The following is a 17,506-nucleotide window of genomic DNA, read 5'->3' on the forward strand; positions in this document are numbered from 1 at the left end:
TGTGTCTCAATTTTCAAGTAAAACTCTTATTAGCTTCGTACTGTGCATGGACCTGTGTATGATGCAGTCCTGCCTGTGTCCTGTGTATGACATAATACTATTTGTGCAATATCCTACAAATAATGCAAACCAGCCTGTAAAATAACATTTGTAGTAAATAATACAGCCCATGAATTTCAAAAGGAATTTAGATGAATACGTGAGGGAAGAGGAAATAGAAATGTAGCCGAAAGGCAGAGCTGAAATATCAGGAATGGGTGGAGACTTGTGTGGAGTATGAACACCAGCACAGAGTAGTTAGACTGAATTGTTTCTTTATCTTTTATGTAATTATCCTGTGTATAATTCAGGGAATTTTGCGGTATAAGAGACCATTTGGCCATATCTGGTTCTGCTAGCCCTCTTGCTGTTTCATATGGGCCACTTTTTCCTTTTCAAATATATGTTAAAGTTTCTTTTGAAAGTTAAATGCTTGTTATCTACAGACTAGTGTTTACACGGGCTAACTTGTGCTTCATTTTGTGTACAACCCAGTACAGCTTCTGCATTATCCTGTATATCACACCGTCCAGCAGGTATAACACACACACACACACTTGCTTTTATTGTTCTGTGTTTCTTGCATCGAATTTTTGCAGTACCAAATAAGAAATAAAACCCTCTAAAGAAAAGAAGGGAGATTTTAACATATAATGATTCCAGGACAACTTTTGGATCTTTCTGCAACCAGTCTCGTTGAAATGTATAGCTGTGAGCTGGTGTACTTGTTTTGGAGAAGCTGAGCGACTTTGTAACTGGAACGGAGCTGTGTGAAAAGGGGTCAGAGGCTCTCGTCTGAAAATCTAGCCTGCCTCTCTTATTTGGCAATCTGACCCATGGGTCACAAGCTGTGGTTCCAGGTTTATTGATCTTCAGCGGGGGGATGGGGTGGTGGAGGGGTTGAAGTGGAGGGAGGGAGCGAGAAGCTTGTCTGGGTAGTGCGTTGTCTGGACTTTGTACATTCCTAGCTTCTAGGGGGTGTGGACTTGTAGAAGGAGCTACCATTGGGAGGGAGTAATGTGCATTAGAAGTGTTCGAGCTCAGCTTGTTAGTCTGAGCATGCTCCGTTCACTCTCCATGTCCGTCAAAGCCTTGTAGTCTGAACTCGCCGGAAGATTATATAGAGTGGATTTTACTTTGCAAGAGGGACACCTGATTGATAGTGCCCCCTCTGAGCAGATAAGCTGACAAAATGTAGACTTTCCTGACTGAACTTTAACCGAGGAAACGCATTGTTTGCAGGAATAGAACAAAAAAAATCTCTTTGGGAAGAGAGAATGCAAGAGGGGAAGTTTACTAAAAAAGCTGAGCAACCTGTGGAATCGAGGACTCCAATAGGTCAGTACACAGGCTGAGGGATGGCTAATGTTTCTTACTATTTCAGAGACTTTTTTTTGAATGATTATTTCTTAAGGTTGAAGGAGTACTTCTGAGAACATGTTCTGGTCTGTTTGACTTAACTAATAATTTCATGCAGAAAATAGGAATCTGTAAGGGTTTTGATATATTTTGGTAGTGTTACTTTTAGGAAATAAGTTGCTTTAGAGCTTGTAATTATCAAATAATTTCAGAGATTGTTCCTTGAAGTTGTGCATTTTCTCATCTCTGCTTGTCACACACATGCACACGTGCACATACATGCACACATGCACAAACACACACACATAAATGTATACAAATGTAGGCACACACAAATATACACACTTTGAGAAAAGACCTTTATACTTACTATGACCCCTCCCCCTTCCCCTGAATCCTTGTCCTTTTTAATGCTTGTCCGACTTGCTCGGTGCTCTGTAGTCGAGGGTGCGTGAATAGCTGGCTTTGTGCTTTCAGCCTGGCGAGACTAGGGGTCAACCCCCAAAAGCCCTTTGTCAAACTGTATTAAAAAGATAACAATGTGCCTTTGCTGGAAATTTAGCAGCCATGAGATTTTATCCCACGTATCCTGGAAACTTTTTTCTGGTTCAAAATTTCCATTACATTTTATGATTAATTTTGTTCCCCTAAAGCTGAATTAATGCTGCGATATAATTGTACCTTTATGCAAATTGTTGACTGAACATTGCAGTATAGAGGTCTGGAGAATCAAACTGTATTCTACCTAAAAAAAATTGTAGTGTCAAATAATTAACAACTCATGCATATTTCAAAAATTGCTGATATTTTCTAAGAAAATGCAATGTTTAACCCCTTGATACCCAACTTACGTTATTCTCACTTCCCATTTTCCAACTACCTTACACTTTCTCTTCTATTTCTTCACTGTCTGAATTATACACACACTCTTAATTGGCTTCCCCCCCCCCCCCCTTATTCTCCCCTTATCTATCTCCTTTCCCAACGGGTATCATTTTCCTGCGTGTGTGTGTGTGTGTGTGTGTGTGTGTGTGTGTGTGTGTGTGTGTGTGTGTGTGTGTGTGTGTGTGCGCGTGCGTGCGCACCTCTTTGTGTTTATGTGAGTGTGTTTTTGTGTGCGAGTCTGCATGTCATTTGTAAAGGTATTTGTATGTATCTGTGTGAAAATGTGCCTGTGAGTATGTATCAGTGTGGGAAGTTGTATGTATTAGTATGCAAGTGAAAGAGAGAGAGAGAAAAGGAATGTCTTGTGCAAATGATATAAAACATCTGTGCAGAATTTGATTTTTACTTTTACAATTTTACTCCGAATTTGAAATTCATTGCACAAAATTGCTCCCTTTTGCTTGTTCTGATTGATTGTATGCTGCTTTGAAGGATTATTATTGCATTTTGTACAACATTAATAAATGTTACAATTATGTGGATCACAGATATTCTTGGTGCTTTTTGTGTAAAATTGATAAATTCCAGTGGTGTGGCTTTCAAACAAATGTATGTTAATGTTGTGAGGTAATAGGACTTTTATGCATTCATGAATTAAATATTCATCTCTTGTACCACTTTCAGCCTGAGTACAATTCAGTTCCACATAAACTCACTAGTGTTAGTAGTGCTAGGGATATGTTTTCATTCAGAGTCTTGGAGGATGTGGATGCTTGCTTATAATTCCTTGCAAAATGTGCTGCTGATTTTGTTGTGTTGTGGAGTGGGGCCAACCAGACTTCCATGGGGTTAAAGAGAAGGAGAAGGCAATGAGTGAAATACAAGGAAATGGAGCTCCAAAAATTTCTCGGCAACGTTTTAGCCAGTACTCTGGAAGCTCTCTTCAGGCATGGCCTCCAAATACGTGAACCAGATGAGCCAATTTTTACCCAATTGACATCCTTGATGTTCTGATTCCCTGTAAAAGAAAGAGTTATATCTATGTAGCACTTATTTTATATTTAAGTCAATGAAATGCAAAGTATTCAGCAAATAATAGTAGAAGATCCCATGGCGCTAGTGTGCGGTGGTGTTCTACCCAGTTGCCCGGGGAAATATTTATCACTCAGCTGACATAATAAAAATCAGTAAAGGTAGTATTCCATAAAGGACTAAGCTATTCATTGCAGCTGAAGCTATTCACGTGGATCAGGTTATCTACTTCTGGGACCTTGCTATGTGCAAAATGTCTGCTTTTTTCTTACATTACAATAGAGTAACTTTCAAAAGTAATTTGTTGACAGGAAAACACTTCTGGATTTCCTTTGGTCATGAAAGGTGTTGTATAAATGTTGCTCTTTATTTAATCTTATAGGTTGACACTCCCACTGCAGCACTTTGGTTGCACTGTACTATTGGAGGGGCTTGCTTTCAGATGAGACATTAAACTGAGTGCTTCAGGGGTAGATGTCAAAAGCCCCAAAGCTCAGAGTTGATTGTTAAAGATACCCATTGCATAATTTGAAGTAAAGGAGTGAATTCTCTGTGTCTTGGGCAACAATTTATCCTCAACCAATGATAAATAGGGCCAATGTTGTTTTTGTAGTCTTTCATATCATTGTTGATTGTTGGATCTTTCTGGTGTCTTTACTGACATAACAGTAACACTGCTTCAGAAAAAATATATAAATTCAGAGGTCCATGACTGCGAGAGGCTAGATAGTTGGCTTAAATGTAGAGTAAAGCATACTCTGGAATGAGTTACAAACTGGAATATAATTGAGTGGTTAAGGGGGACCATGGGGAATGGTGTCCATTTGTGGAATAAGATACCTTGGAATTAATTAAAGGCTGGAACCTAATCAAGAGGTTGGAGTGCATTATAAACTGAAACAGTTGGCCAGGCATGTTTTTTTTTGTCCAAGCCTTAAGTTTAGATTTTTGATCTTACTGATTTTTATTTCTTGGGTGCACTTCCTTTTACTTTGGCCTTCCTGCCACAAAGACACTGACCCTTATTAATGTGCTACTGCAGTTTTCTGCTCATTCACCTTCCTTGTATGCAAGAATCTAGACCTATGAGTGCCACCAGAATAGCAAACTTCTGAGCACAAACCCATCCAAATCCTGACATTATCCAACAGCTGTGTGTCTCCCCTCTTCCCAGCAGGGCCCAGTACATGGTGCAGGGGAGTATGATGCTTGGCCCTTCAAGCCTTGAGACCCATGTTATTGAACCACTGATGACCACATTTATTGCTTAACAGCCTCTCGTTTCCCCTCAGCATGATTTCTCTGGGGCTTTATGTGCTTCTAGCTTTAAGCATACTGAGGTATGTCTGCATGCTCCAGATTACTTTGGCTGTAACCTTTGGTCATGCTGAAGAACATTAAAACATTCTGCTGGCATGGCTCCAGAAAGGGACAGGAAGCAGATGTAAGTAATCTCCCGTTTCAGTTGATAGGATCCTTGACTTGGAATCCATAGGTCAGGGATTTAGAGGCTTGAGAGCCTCCAAAATCTACACCGACTTTCTCGAGCTACTGAGGGAATTTGTCACTGTCCGATCGCATACTTTGAATCAGAAATTATATCAGTCTTAGGTGGACAAAAGATTCCACGTCGCCATTTGAAGAGTATGGGAGTTAACGCCCATATGCTGGTCAATATTTGCATGTAATTGAACATCACCAAAGCCAAGTGATCCATCCATTATCACATTACTGTGTTTTGGATCTTGCTTTGTGCAAATTGACCTATATTATTTCCTACATTGCAACAGAGACTGCACTTCAGAGAAATGTTGTTGGTTGTGAGGCAATTTGGGAGATCCTGACAAAATGAAATGCAATTTTTTCTCTTAATTCATTCCATTTACCGTAGTTCTCCCATCATTATATACACCTTCCAGCAAGGAAGTGGGTTAGAGGATTGTTGGATGAGTTGGCTGGAGAGGAATTTCCTGCCTAACTATCTGGAGTGGGAAGCCTGACTGATATCCCATCTTCTGAATTAGAACATAAAACAGTACAGCACAGGACTTTTGGCCTGTTATGTCTGTGCCGACAATGAATCCAATTTAAACAGTATAGTTGCCTGCACATGGTCTATATGCCTTCATTTCCTACCTCTTCATGTTCCTGTCTAAATGTCTCTTAAAAATTGCTATTGTATCTGCTTCTATCACCTCCCCTGGCAGCACGTTCCAGGTTCCAACCACTTTCTTTGTGGAAAAAAAAACTGGCCTTGTAAATCTCCTTCAAATCTTCCTCCTCTCAACTTAAAGCTATGCCTTCGAGTATTTGACATTTTCACCCTGGGAAAAAGACTCTGACCTATCTACCCTAACTATGCCTTTCATAATTTTATATACTTCTATCTGGTCGCCCCTAAGCCTCTGACACTCCAGAGAAAACAATCTATATTTGTCCAACCTCTCCTTATAGCTAATACTCTCTCATCCAGGCAACATCCTGGTGAACCTCTTCTGTATCGTCTACAATGCCTCCACATCCTTCCTGTAATGTGGTGACCAGAACTGCACACAGTACTCCAAATATTGTTGATAGTAGGGTTGTCCATTCATTTATCGGTCATCTGATCACCTTGAGTACGACTGCATGTGATCACTGTCTCTTGGCTCCATAGACTCAGTTTAAGCTGGTTCACTCAAAGAGCTATGGTCACCAGAGGAGCTGCTAAGATACAAGGCAAGAATGTTATTTCATTGTAGTAAAGGAAAAGCCTCAAATCCTCAGCAACTCCACGATCCAAAATAATTTTTGATTGATAGTTTCATCTGTTCAGGACCTACGGTGGACATTACATCATGCATTATTTCCATTCCTATCTGTTAAATTGCTGTAAAATTGTAAATAGATATCTTGCTAATCAGCCTGTGTCCACAGTTTCCCCTTTGCTTGACCACACCGTCTCTCACTCTTGGTGATTTTTCTATCCCTACTATCGCACCAGTGCCTTTATACATTGGCCATTTGTTTTTGGAGTTCTCCCCAGCCTCAGCTCTATCAAGTGACTGAAATTCCATTGAAAATTTCATCTGAATCCATTTCATTCCCACCAATGTGCCCTGATCCACTTCCCTCACTCCCCGCTCACACTCTTTCATTCTATTCAGTAATACCAGGGTTCAATGCTTTTAATTTAACCTAATGAAATTTCTGTCTTTATCTAATCCTGACACTACCATCACTTGCTCAAACCACAGGTTGCCTATGCTGCCTTTTTGCCTTTCTGCTCTCTAGTGCAAATTTTAAACACAGAAAGGTATCGCAAACAGTGGAGTGATAATGGGGAAATCACCTATTTTTTCAAGTGTAGCACCAACTGAGCATGTGTTGCTGCCCTTATTTCTCCTGAGGAGAGGTGGGGCATCATGCCTTCATCTTCAAAGTGTTGGTCATGGCTCAATGGGCAGAGCTGTCACTTGTGAATCAGAAGATCATGGGTTCAAGCCCCACAGTGGAGACTGGAGCATGAGATCTGCATAACATGTTCAATGCCAGCACTGTAAAATTAAACTGAAGCCCCACCTACTCTCTCATGCAATGTAGAAGAATGGGTAGTTGGGTGGACTTGAGGCTCTCCTTACTATCCTGGCTATCCAGTTTTACCTCATCAGAACTTCTTTTGAGCCTCCCACTGTCCCTTTTTATTTTCAACATCAAGTACTGGGTGAAAAGAAACTTTTTCTAACAAAATACCAGGAAGAGTGAAATCACACTTTTTTCACTATCTATTGATTTCATCTTTCTTCCTTGCACCTATCTGAAAGAGAACCAGACTGTTCACAATGTTGGTGTTATTCTTGATCCTGAGTTGAGTTTTAAACCTCATCACTAAAGTTGCATACTTCTGCCTCTGTAACATTGCTGAACTCTGCACCTGCCTCAGCTCCTCTGCCTTAGTTACCTCTAGGTTGTCTTCTGGTTAGCCTTCCTCATTATATTCTCCACTAACCTGAGGTTATCTCACACACCAAGCCCTGAACATCCTTCATCCCTGTGCTTGCTTGTCTGCACAAGTTTCCAGTTATATATTGATGCATTTTTTAAATTCTCAAAAAAACTTGGCATATTCAAGGAGATAATATAGGTACTGTAATGTATTTTTAATTATGTATGTTCTATGTTCTCCGTATCTATGCGCATGTTTGTATTGTGATCCTTTTGGACAGCAGAATCATATGGTGTACTTACCTCTCGACAATGTACCAATTTCACAGACTTTCAGTCTACCAGTCACTCACCATGGGATATCCAGCCTCTAATCTAATCTGGTAGCCATAATATTTAAGTGGCTGGTCCACTTGAGTTTCTGACCCGAGGATTTGATGGTGAGGGACTCATTGAAAATCAGGATACTCAGTCAGACTCTCTTCTCACTAATGGTCATTGTCTGGCACTCCTGTGGTGCAGACTTTACCTGCCACTTATCACTCCTTATCTGGATATTGTTTAGATCTTTAAGTATCCAGGCATAGATTACTTTATTTGCTGAGAAATTGCAAGTGGAATTGAACGTAATGCAATTTTCAATGAACAAACCCACTTCGGACTATGATGACAGGAAGGTCATTGATGAAGCAACTAAAGATGGTCGGGACTAGGGTGCTGCCCTGAGGATGTCCTGCAATGATATCCTAGGTTTGGGATGATTGATCTCCAACGGCCACATACATCTTCCAGATGAAGGGTATCGACCTGAAATGCGAACTGTCCATTTCCCACTGCAGCCTGGCCGCTGAGTTCCTCTAGCAGTTTGCTTTTTTGTTCCATACATTTTCCTTTTATGCAGGTCAATTTTCACCTCATCTGTTTACCTCTGCTATCTCCTCTTCTACCAATATTTTGTCAACATCTTCTTCAGTAAACAATGATACAAAGTACTGTAGCTTTGAACTGCATCTCTAAGCATGTAAACGGGAGGTTGATGGTCAGTGCGGACTCGGTGGGCTGAAGAACATGTTTCCATGCTGTATCTCTCTATCACTATGACTTTATGACTCTTATAATCATCTCCTTTGTCCCTAATAGATCCCAGCCCTGGTTCTTACTACCTACTTACAATGTATGTGCTGTTTGAAGATTTGTGGGTTACTGCCGTTCTGTTCTCATATTCTTTCTTTGCCAGTCTTATTTTCCTCAGTTTCTCTGTCAACATTGTTAAAACGCTGGTTCTTGCTGGAAGAATTCACCTGACATGTATCATGTAACTTCTCTTGATTCTCATATTCCCTATCTTCCTCATCATCCAAGGAGCCCTAGAATCCTCCCTCCCCTCCTGTGGGAAATACCTAACCTGCTCCTGAAATTCTCCTCCTCAAATCTTAACTATTGTTCCATTACGGATTTTCCTCTCAATCTTTGCTTCCATTTCACACTGGCCAAATGTCTGTTCATTCCGTTGAACTTTGACCTCTTCTGACTTTGAAGCTCTGTTTCTCCCATTGACACATGGTCCACCAGTCCACCTTATTTTCCAGAAGCAGACCTAGTGATGCCAAGAACATACTGCTCAAAGAAGATATTCACACTAGTGCTGAGGATGATAATTTTGTTACAAATTGTTGAAGAATATTAATGACCTTTGCCTGATGATCTTCATGTGATTTTGCAGCACCAAAATTGATTTCTCCTGGCTTTTTCCTATGATCACTTGCATGGAATTTCATTGTTTGAGGCCTCCAACATATACCAATGAGAACACATTGTCCAGAAATCCACAGTGGCAGGGGACAATGACATTGACTTACCACAAATACATCAGTTTTGAATAGGAGTGGGGCAATATAGGCATCTCTGACTAAGCTCAAGAACCATTCATCCTCTATATGAGTAAATGGACATGTTTTTTTAAGGTGAAGTTACCTGGGAGATTGAAGAAGAAAGGTTTGTGAGTGTAAAAACAGTTTTCCTGATGGAGAGTGTACACAGAGAGAGCCAGTGTTCAAAATGGCCTCTGCACAGGTATTGAATGTATGGGCAGAGTTTTACCAAGTTGCAGGAACTGAAACCGTTCTACATTCATCACAATGATGCCAAGTGAGCAGAGATGGATCAAGTGGGGTCAGAGAGTGGTACACCTACTACTCTGAGAGAACACTTTGTCTGAACTCTATACTGAACACACAGGAATAGTCAATATGAGAGCAACTGCATGATCTTTTGCTTGTCAACCTCTTCTGGACAGTAACCTTGAACCACTGGTGAGCAAACACAGTTTTTGCCAAAATTATAGGAAGGACCCATAAAATCTCCCCTGCATGTTTATGGCCCATTAGAATTTTTTTCAGAAAATACATGTAGACCTTTGTGCAAAAGGCAATGTGAGTTTCCTGGTGTTGATTCATCATCACACAAAGTGGATTGAATTTAAATGCATGGGTTTATGTACTGCTACTGAACATACTGTATGTGTATGTCCTGGTGCATTTCTGACAATGGCCCACAACGTTGAATATCCTAGTGGCAAACTTTACAAAACAGAATGGTATCAAGCTTGCTCTCACTCCTTATGCCATTTGGCTTCAAACAGAGCTGCCCAAAGGTTGGCCAGAATAATTAAAGAAGCTCTCAAGAAACAAATGCTCTGGGGATATTCAAACTTCAGAACAAAACATTACAGCCAATTTCTTGCTGAAGTACAGGCCAATACCACAGGGTGTACAGCTGCAGAACTCTTTATGAAGGGTGTTTGAGAACACGCTTCACTTTGCTCAACTAAGTTGGCTTCCAGAGTCAAACACTTGAGTCAAAGGCATCACTATGACACTGATCAGAATCACTGAACTTTCAAACACAGCAAGCATGTTCATGTCCTCAGCCTACATAACAAGTCAAGCTCAAAGAAATAAGAGGTATGAATCACAGTAGTGCTTTGAGGAGTCCAGACTTTTCTGGCTGAAATTTTGTCAAAATCCAAAGTGTTCATACAGATCAAAATATATTGATCTTGTAAATACTAAACATGAATCAAATCTAGATAATGAACAACTCAACCATGAAATTCTTTCTGAATTGGACCCAGTGGATACTTTGGGATGTGAAATAACAAATGCAAACATATCTGACAAACAGAGGCTTTGAGTTCAGATCCATAATTGAATAGTTCAAAAGTAGATTCAGCGTCAGAACCTGTAAGATCAGAAGGACTCTCAAAACCAATTACTAAACTAGATTTATAGTAGTTCATTAACTATATATAGTGACATGTTAGTTGCATTAGAGGAGCTCTGTAATGTACCTTTTTGTGTGGACTTTCTATCTGTATGTGTTCATATATGAACTGTGATCTTGTTTGATAGTGGAGTCATATGTGCTCTCTGCCTACTTCTCAACATTGGAATACTTTTACAAACATTCAGTCTGCCAGCTTAAAGGCTCAACGTGGAAATAATTTTAAGTATGCTGCTTTGTACATGAACGTCTACTGACATATATACTGTATGTTCAATGCACTCATGAAGGCATTACAGGTGTGAGGGCCAAATGTCTTCCTCGCGCTGTATCTTTCAGCAAAGTGAACTATGGACCCCAAAAGGGCACCTTGGAAGGTGTAACTGGGTACACAGCAGGAAATAGAGCAGGAGTGTGTGACTCAACACGGCAGTGCTCAGTGTTCCATGCCAGACCATACTTCTGATATTTAATTATTGCACAAAGTGTTTTATGTAGATAGTTATCATTATTGCATCATGATTTTTATTTCTGGAATATGAAAAATTGCAAAAGCGTGCATTCTCAGATCAGATCTAACCAAGTCAGATGTAGAATAAAATCCATTGTTTCTCTGCTCTGACAATGTGCCTCGTATCCACTCCTGGAATAATTTCCTCTAGAGTCAGAGAGAGATTTTCTTTTCATTTCCCCTATGCATTTTGTCCTCACAGTGAAAAATGGAAATCCAGTCAACAATGGATGAGATTGGGATGACCTATGCCAATTTGAAATGAACCACCAACTCATTAGGTAATAGATCTTTAAATGAGGAGACAGATGAGAATTTCATCCCAATGCTGGTTTCTTGCATGTCTCTGATTATTTTTTTTCTGCAGCAATTTTGTACTTCCCTGTCCAATGCCCTTTACCACTCTCTCCTCCTGTAAGACATTTCTAAAACCCACCCCTTCAATCAAGTTTTTGGCTAGTTGTCATAATGTCTGTGTAAAGTCTTTTGATAATTGCTCCTGAGATCCACCACAATGGTAAAGGCCCTAACCAAATGCCAGCTGGGGTTGTTGGATTTGAATTCTGAGACATAAATCAAAATATCCACATATTCACTTACCCTTGTGTTCACTTCCATGGGTATTAATTGGTAATAACCATGGAGAGCTGGTATTAGTTACTTTGTACGCAATGCTTATCATCTAATTCCATGCTAACTGCTAAATACAGGTATGAAGCTGAAACAACTCTTAACCTGCTTTAGGTAGCTTGAACGTATAATAAGTTGCAACTTGCTAAAGGCTGTGGTGGTGGTACCAGGTCTTATGCTAAGTCTTTGCATTCTTGGATGTTTGTGTTACATTGCATTGTATTTGTTGTGTGATGTTCTGTGCATTGTAGTTCTCACCATCCTTGGTCACTTGTTCTAAGTGTACAATTTATGCAGCTACTGCGAAGAGAGAGTGTCCAGGGTGGATGGGGTCTTTGATTATGCCAAGGTAGTGAAAAGTATAGACAGAGTCTATGGTGGGGAGGCGGATTGCCGTGATGTGCTGAGCTGTGTCCACAACTTTCTGCAGTTTCTTGTGGTCTTGGGCAGAGCAGTTGCCATACCAAGCTGTGATGCTTCCAGATTGGATGTTTTCTATGCTGCATCGATGAAAATTGGTGAGGGTCAAAGGGGACATGCCAAATTTCTTATTTGAGTTCAGTGTTGCAATAATCAGAGGGGTACTGGTGGGTGTAGATATCAGGGGCCTTTGCTGTGATGGTCAGGGATTCGGGAGGAGAGGGATTGAGCCAAAGATGATGTAGGGTGAGAAACTGAGGCCTCCTTCAGCAGTCTCAGCAGTTCATGTTTCAGGGATGGATTATCAAGTGGTCATAGCCTGTGCCTTACAGGGAGGGGTTGGGGATCTGGTGGGGGTGATTGACGCAGTGTGGGTGAGAGTGCCCTAGGGATTAAGGATAAGAAGGGGACATCTGGTGGGGTCCCATTCTGGTGCCATGTAAATGATCCAAGGAGTGCCCAAAATGGTCACACTTGTGGTTCAAGTTCCCCTGGAACAGTGGGCATTGCACAAGGAATGATATCATCCCATGTGCCCCGGAAGGAAATCTCATTAAATTTCCAAGGGTATTTCCTGCCTGGAAATGCATGATGGAATTTCTGGAGTTACACAAAATGACCCAGAAATAGAAAACACTCAAACTTTGATTGCATAAACCTGGAAAAAAAAACATGATGCAATTGAATTTCAGGGCATGTATTGCCTAAGTTCCTAACTTTTGATGGACATTGCTCAGTCATTGGTTACCCATATTATGCATGCCAGACAATCCTGTCTTCATCTGTCTATCGGAAACTAAGCAAAGTAAACATTGTTCATTTGGATGAACTCTGACTTTCAGTCATACAGCCAGTTTTCCCATTCATTATATTTTTATGATAAGTAACAGAAATTATTTAAGGAAAACAATCTTGTCTATTGAGCTCTGATCGTTCTCTGTTAGTTACCACAGCCCTGTCGATTGTTGGAGTCTCGGGGACGTTGTAGAGAATTATCACCCCTTCCTCTCTAGTTTTGGATTGGATGTTGAGCAACCATCCCTTTGCACAGAGAGAGGAGGGTAATTTGGAAGGGATGCCCAAAAGGGCTGTAATCCAAGTGAATCTAAAGGGAGATTATCAGATGCTCCAATTCATTCTTCAATTAGTAACCAGGCAAGGTAGGGGAATGAGACAGTGACATAATATACACCTCAGTTTTGTTGCTGAATCTTAACCACGGCAATATCTCCTGCTATAACCATATGAGATCAAGTCTCAAAGGAGTAGTGTTTTAATATCTCTCAATATACTTTGGAACTAGATCCAATACTCACTAAATTCTCGGTCCAACCCAAAGCCAGAATTAATTGCATTCCTACAATAGTAACGGGTATAGTAACATAATGGTGGTGACTGGTCCAGCAAACAAAGTTCAGAACTATCGATTCAGAAGCACATTCAAATCTCACCATAGCATGTGTGGAATTTAAATTCTAGTACTTAAATTAATTTAGAATTGCAAAAAAACTTGTCAAAATAATAGTAATCTTGAAACTACTGGATTGTCATGAAAGCCATCTGATTCACTAAGGTCCTGCAGTGTAACTCTGGGCCCACTGATGTAATTAACTTTCGATGCTTCCTCAGAGTAGAGGCTACTAAGGATGATACCAGCATTGCCAGTAACGCTCACATCCTGTGAACCAATTTGAGAAGGCAGCACATTTCTCGGGAAGTCGGAATGGTGAGGTTAATTGCTGTCAAAGGCATATGAACAGCTTTTAAGAATGGTTAAAGAAAAATTTAAATAATTTGACAAAAAATTACCTGTAAAGGAATAAATTTACCTTAATGTTAATTAAAAACATTAAAATTAAATAAAATAATATTTACCTGCACTAAGCTTTTCAATCCAGGATCACAACCTCAGTCAAATGTCATTGCTAAATATGCCAGCCATCATAGAGTCCTAGAGCACGAAAATATGTTGTTTGGCCCATGAAGTTCATGCCAACCATCAAGTGCCCATCATCAGTAATCCTGCATTAACCCTATTTCATTCTCCCCACATTCCCACCATTTCCCTCCATATTCTACCACTTGCCTACACACTGGAGCAATTTACAGTGGCCAATTAACCTACATACCCACGCCTATAGGAAATTAGATCACTCAGAGGTTTTCCACTGGGAGACTGTGTACATACAGCACTGGAGGTCAGGACTGAACCCCAGTCGCTGGAGCACTGAGGCAACAGTTCTACTACCTGTGCTACTGTGCTGCCCTTGAGTAAATCTGTGGAGCTGGATGTGCAGTGCTCCTGGCCCCTTGGCTCAAGATGTTTGCACTCCTCCTTTCTGGGCTTATTACTCCGTTCAGCTGTGGAGTTGAACAGGAGGTCAGATGTGCAGTAAGGAAGTCTGGAACAAGTTGACCTGGGCATTGTAGTTAGCTGGGCCACCAGCTAAAAATCTGCCCTTTCCCATCCCAATAGGTCAGGTGACAGAGATAGGTTTTAAATAATGTCTTAAAGTAGAAGAGATTGTAGGAGTGGTTTGAGGAAGGAGTGGCAGAAGTGAAGTTCCAAAGTTTCGGAGTGGGGGGGGGGGGCGTGGGGGCAAGGTGATTGAAGGCTCAGCTATACTGGTGAAGTGTTGGGAATTGGAAGAATGCAAACTTTTTTGAAGTTTTTTGGGCCAGAGAGGGAACAATGACAAGGAAGGCACTGTTACCTCCATCAACCCATGGTGAAATAATTTGTAAAACAATGGAACTTTTAAAATCCACAAGTTGCTGAAACATGTGCCAGTATAAGGTGATGAGCACAGAGCAATGAAAGAATAGAACTGCCAGATACAGCCAGCAGAGTTCTTGATGGCCAGTGGTTTATAGTAGGGTTCAAAGTGGGCTGGAGATTGAGACTGCAGATGCTGGAATCTGGAGCAAAAAACAAACTGCTGGAGGAACTCAGCGGATCAGGCATTATCTGTGGAGGGAAATGGACAGTCGAAGTTTTGAATTGAGACCCTTCATCTGAGAGAAGATAGTCAGTATAAAGAGTTGAGGGGAGCAAAGTGAGCTGACTCATTTTCAACATTGTTCCCTCTGTTTGGACCCACCCCATGTTGGAATACCCAGAGTTTCAGGAGTTATGCATGAAGCCCCACAGAAGAAGATATAATAGATTAGGAATAGAAGAGATCTTTTGTTCAAAATTGGTGAAGTGGTGCACTACATGGAGTTTACAAGACAGCAAATTCTCAGTGTATATGATGAAACAGATGTCACCAACCTGGCTGTGTGATCAGGGATTATACAGAAAATACTAACATGTACAAGGCAAAGCATTCTTAAGCATTATAAAGCATTCTTATTAAATCGAAAAGGTATTTAAAGGCCAGAACATAAAACCTTTGTGACTCGTCTGACTCGGCCTTGCAGAGGTACTGTACCATGAAACCAAGTTAAGCATTAATCAAGGATCCTCGTGAAAGGCAGTTCCTGTTTGCTGTGTGCTCAAGGTTGTCACTCATGATTGAGTTTATTTGGCTTTGAAAGGCATGATCCCACCCTCGCCCTGCTCTCACCATTCCTGGGATTTAACCTGGTTGGAGCTGGATTAAAAACATGGCAAGGAGTCCAGACTTTCTATCCAGCACAGAGATCAAATAATGTGTGGAATTGTCAGCACTGATCACATTGTGAGGATGAAATCCTGGATACTGATTGCATGCTAACAGCGATGTTTATGTTGCATAGTGAGTAGGTCCACAGGACTACCAGGCAAAACCTGATGTGGGGCCAAAAGGAGGTAATAAGATAAAGAGTGACCAAAGCCTTGGTCAAAGGGAGAGGTTTTAAGGAGCATCCAATAGAGAAATTGAAAGGCAGAGAGATGGAGAAGTAAATCCAGAGCCTTGAAATTAGATGGTGCTGAAAATTATATTCAGTTTACAGCACAGAACTATGGCCCAACTGAATCCTGACTCTTGCTCATCTTATCTGGATTTCCCTGAAAGACACCAAGGTTATTCACCCCAACAGCTGCAGGTAGCAATGAGGTCTACATTCTCGCCACTCTGGTTCCACAGTGCAATTAGTTCATGACAGGTCTGTGCCTGTCATGCCCTTACCCAACTAGAACAGCAGAGGAATGACAAACACTAACCCTGGTTCTGATGACCTATGGCACTAGCTAGTACCACATGGCCTCATCTAGAAAATGAAGTTGTACATTTACATGCAAGATAAAATACACAGTGTTCATTAAACCAACATGCTTTGTCTGGCCAGATTCCGTTTGTATGATGTCCTATTTTCCAATTGGAATTTACCAGAAGCAATCTGCTGGGGGGGTTTTAGTGGGCCAGATCATGACCCATTAAATGCTAGCCTGCAACCTGGAATTATCACTTGCCTTTCCTACAAGCTCAGTTATCTGGGCCTGATGCGGAAGCTGATCTCATGCCCTGGATTCCAATAGGGAGATCCAGACAGTGGCTAGGCCTTGAGCAGAGTCGTGCAGAGGGGCTGGAATGCCCCTGATAGGCTGAGGCAAAAGGCAAAGCTGAGGGTGTAGCTTCACCTGCTGTCAAAGCTACCATTGAATTGCACAGTTTTTATATGCCTGACATTCAGAGATAGTTCAAAGCTATTAACATTGAAATTAGTCATTAAAATAAATAATGTTCATTAAAAACACTTGAAAAACACTTTGCCTCCTAATCCGCAGGCTGAAGATCCTCATTGAAATCAATAATGTTTTGCATGCTATGCCAGGTGTGACTGGCACAGATCTGTGTGGAGATTCCCCAGAGTAAAGCTGGGGAACCCAGCAAGAACGGGTTCCATGTGGAGTCCAGTGACAGAGCAGGGTGACAGATACAGACCCCCAGGATTTACTTTTGTTCGAATGGCTGAATGCCAATGGTTCCCTTTGAAATCAAGGTCACAGCCAGCAAATCTGGCTGATTATGGACGCCCTCTTTAAGCCAGCTGAAAATAACCCTTTGAAAACGTAACTTTTGCAATCATTTAATGAATTAAATTTTTTTTAAAAATACCCCTGGGACATTTAGAACTGACAATAATTGGCATACAGGATAACACATACACTGAAGTGCACAGCTTAATGTAATCTGGACTGCACTAGGTATAGGATAATATAGGCTGGGTTCTGTTACACACAGGAATGTGAAGGCTGGATTCCGTTAGTTATGGGATAAAGCAGGCAAGTTTGTGTCATGCAGAGGATAACGCAACCTGGAGCGGTGACAGCAAAAACAGAATACTGCGGAAGCTGGAAATCTGAAATAAAGACAGAAATGCTGGAGGTACTCAGCAGGTGATCCACATCTGTGGAGAAAGAAGCAGAGTTAACATTTCAGGTCGAAGACTTTTCATATAATGCAAGCTAGATTGTATAACATACATTGGATGTCA

At 41.0% G+C, this 17,506-nt stretch overlaps 1 long non-coding RNA gene across 1 annotated transcript in view; it reads right to left on the reverse strand.

Moving 5' to 3' along the window:
- Positions 1-2,502: 2,502 nt before the first annotated feature.
- The window catches only part of LOC127583790 (uncharacterized), a 46,679-nt gene continuing 31,675 nt past the window's right edge, over positions 2,503-17,506 (reverse strand). Inside the window, exon 4 of the long non-coding RNA XR_007958298.1 lies at positions 2,503-3,301. This is a non-coding gene — a long non-coding RNA (uncharacterized LOC127583790). The remainder of the gene's footprint in view (positions 3,302-17,506) is intronic.

This window comes from Pristis pectinata, chromosome 27, assembly GCF_009764475.1.
Source record: "Pristis pectinata isolate sPriPec2 chromosome 27, sPriPec2.1.pri, whole genome shotgun sequence".
Lineage (NCBI taxonomy): Eukaryota > Metazoa > Chordata > Chondrichthyes > Rhinopristiformes > Pristidae > Pristis > Pristis pectinata.